The sequence below is a fragment of the Miscanthus floridulus genome, unplaced genomic scaffold (genome assembly GCF_019320115.1).
Source record: "Miscanthus floridulus cultivar M001 unplaced genomic scaffold, ASM1932011v1 fs_162_3_4, whole genome shotgun sequence".
In the NCBI taxonomy this organism is placed as follows: Eukaryota; Viridiplantae; Streptophyta; class Magnoliopsida; order Poales; family Poaceae; genus Miscanthus; species Miscanthus floridulus.
In genome coordinates this window covers 13,093-16,371 of record NW_027096304.1, presented here as the reverse complement: position 1 = coordinate 16,371, position 3,279 = coordinate 13,093, and the positions used below count along the sequence as shown (strand labels likewise).

The 3,279-nt window shown below is 41.6% G+C and overlaps 1 long non-coding RNA gene across 2 annotated transcripts; it reads right to left on the bottom strand.

The window, feature by feature from the left end:
- Positions 1-574: 574 nt before the first annotated feature.
- LOC136530604 (uncharacterized) lies at positions 575-2,664 on the bottom strand. Of its 2 annotated transcripts, XR_010777823.1 has the most exons (7): positions 2,435-2,664; positions 2,156-2,314; positions 1,978-2,065; positions 1,764-1,827; positions 1,166-1,279; positions 1,055-1,093; positions 575-945 (listed from the first exon to the last, which is right to left on the bottom strand). It is a non-coding gene; the product is annotated as an uncharacterized lncRNA (long non-coding RNA). The 2 variants fall into 2 exon arrangements; XR_010777822.1 differs by having other exon boundaries at positions 2,156-2,664.
- Between the last annotated feature and the right edge of the window lie 615 nt (positions 2,665-3,279).

Here is a 3,279-nt window from a genome sequence, read left to right as displayed (position 1 = left end):
GTCACTTTCTGCACCGACAGAAATGTTGCACGTATTTTCTATAAATCGAGTCAAAGTTATCGGCACGCAAATCGTGGCGACTAACATTTAGAGATGGAGGGAGTATGTTAGGAGCCTACCTGCTTTTTGCTGAAAAAAATAAGCAGCACCAGTTCATTTCATTTTCATTAATTTTAGGTTTGATCAATTGTTCATATGGTCAATCGTTTATTTTTTTTTTTCTTCTGAATATACATGTTCATTTTAGTGTGGCTGCAAGTTAGATTGCTACACCCTCATATCCAGCTTTTTTTTTTGGAGAACCAATCATATCCAGCTTGTTGAAAACAGTTCCATATGCATGGGCTACAAGGTACACTTCGTGTGTGATTTTTTTTCTATTCATTCATTTCGGAGTATTGCTTCTAGCTTGTTTCATTCAACAAAATTGAGATGCACTATCTTGTTCACGATAATTCCAGTTAAGATCAATCTTGTATAAAACTAGAAACTCTTGCGCGCCTTGCGCGCCCTACCTTTCAGAATGTAAAAAAAAAATCTAAATAAGCGGTATCAAAGGCCATTCTCTTTATAATTACATAAATAATTATGACAATTTTATTCATCCATAAATCATTCACAGATAATAAATCTGAGATCCAGTACTGGCAGACAGTACTCACAAAGGTCTTGCCATCATAAATTACAGTGAACCAAAAGGTATATACAGAAGGTCTGAAAGAAATCGACTCTTATTACATCTCTAAGGAAGAACTATTGTCCCTGCAAGACTGAGCTCAAGGCATAGTTTGGCAGTTCAACACATTGTCCCAAAACATTTGGCAGTTCAACACATCGTCCAAAAACATTTTGCACGCTGCACGCTTATTTAGATTTCTGCACGCTTCCAGCTAATTTATCACTGAATTTGCTAAGAACAGTGTTGCATGTGCATCTTCCAGGTTCCTAGATAGGAAAGCAGGACATGATCAAATATGTATGTTTAATGTCAAATTCAATGGCAAGCAGTGCATGATCAACAGCAGGCAAATTAATTTGAACTGCGGATTGGTACCCTTTTTCAGCAGCAAGGATGTCAACTGCAACAATGGTTCTACATCCAAGCAAAATAGCATCATGCAGTCATGCTTAGTAACAAAGGCAAGACATGATGGACAGGACTTACCTCAATCAGATTCAGAGATGTATCTAAACATTCCAATGGAGCAAAGAATGGGTGTCATTCAACGTTCCAAGACTCTGAAGCAGCACACCTTATATGGACGAGAGAGGAACATACCTATGACCGCACAAATACCATCATGGGCAAGCATAGCATCAGTGGAGGCAAACATCAGATCAGCACCATATTGACAAGACAGCCAACAAATCATTATAACATGCTAAACTTCATAAGCAGAATTTTACAATACTTTAGTGATCACTAATTTTCTTATACCACTTTTCAGGATTGCTATGCTCTCTGTAATTTCATTTTTGTCACGAGCTACTATCTAAGGTATTGTTAACTGAACTGGTGGCATTAACAATGAAACTAAACAGATTTACCTCCTAATGGGTTTGTATGGTCCTTCACATCCTAATAACTAATATAAATATGTTTGGTTTCATTGTTAGTGACAATTAAAAACACATCAGAAAACACAATTTATATTTCTTTCTAGAGCTAAACAATAACAAAATTACCTATGGACTGGCATCGATAAAGAAGTGCCTGTGTTAGTTAATCTTGTAAGTGTTTTTTTGGTGGTTGCAAGAAATACCAGTTATAGAAGTGCTCTCGTCCTCCAGCAACCCCATCCCCAAATCCGTAAATTAAACTGTAGCCTGAAAATCACAGCCATTTTGTTTACGGAACAGGGCAAATATAAAAGCAATTTATATCCTTCCCTAGAAATTGGAAATCTAATTACACAATGCTTGTTGTAATGCATTCAATGATGATAAGATAACAAAAGTACAGCTGCCTTCGTGTACCTCTCGACCTCATGAGCCAGACGGCAGTCTCCTGAGTCCTGACGTTCCTCCCCCTGGCAGTCTCTTGAGTCCTGACCTTCCCCCTTGCCTGCGGCCACAAGCGTCAGCTCCTCAACCGGCCCAGGCTTTTTGGCCTCATCGCAAGCGGCTCAATCTGTTAGAAATACAAGGCACTCACCTTCGCCTTGCTTGGTGCGCTTGCTCACCGAGTACCGGACCATCGCCCTGGGCGCCGCTTTGCCACTTATCTACCCGCCGCCGTTGCTTGAGGGGCGCAGCTGGGGGCGGCAAAAGGCGGAAACCACAGGAACCGGGCAGCGGACGGAGGATCTCGCACCTGCGCCGAAGCCAGGAATGCCGTCAGGTTACAACTACGCCGGGGCGTGCAGCGAACTGGAAGGGGGCAGGGGCGGCGGCGGCGAGAAGAGAGAAAGGACCGAGGGGAGTGAGGGCTTGCCGGCTGGGGGCTGGGGCTAGGAGGAGGGCTCGTTTGCAAAATTGTCTGCTGCTGGGATTTTTCTGTAAGAACAGCGACAATGTCGAATTTTCTCTTCTTCAAGTTGAAATAAATATCAGATCAAGAAGGTGTGGGTAAAATATTTGTGAGCTTTTGCTGTCCATTCCTAGCCGGATAGGACTGCGGGTTTATTTTCTTTGAGGTAGAGGGGTTTTCTGAAAAAACGGCAGCACCACACGCGAGGGCTCAGAGCGCCCGCGGAGAACAGAGAGAGCAGCAATCGGCAGTAGGTTTTAAGGAACCTGGTTTTGTGGTCTGTCTATTCGTGGGTTTCTCGGAGTGCAACCAGAACTGAAAGTTTTGGTGTGGTCGGTTGTTTCAAAGTTTTAATATTGTGAGCTTATTTTAGAACTTATTTTAAAAAATATATGATCAGAGGAACTAACTATGTCAGGAAATATTTAGCTTGTTTATACGGTAGTGTTTATATTGGGTTTTGTCGTTAGAAAAGCATAATCAAAATATGTGCCTATAAGGAACGTACCCAGTGCAGAGAGCAACGTTGCCTTTGCTGAGCAGAAGTTTTAGTTACAGAAGGCAAATTTTAAATATTCATGATTTTATAAAAAAAGGGGGGCGGGGAGGGGGGGGGGGGGGGATGTTTTCCGCTGACCACCACAGCTTAAATATTAAAGGTTGAACATGTGAAGTGGTGTGTGTCTTATTAATTCAGTACTATATATATAAATAGATACCAAATAAGTCACTGTGGCCGCAGCAGGTTTGGTGGTTGTTTATTTAAAATTTTCTTCTCTTCTCGAAAACGATTTAATAAACTGTTGTGT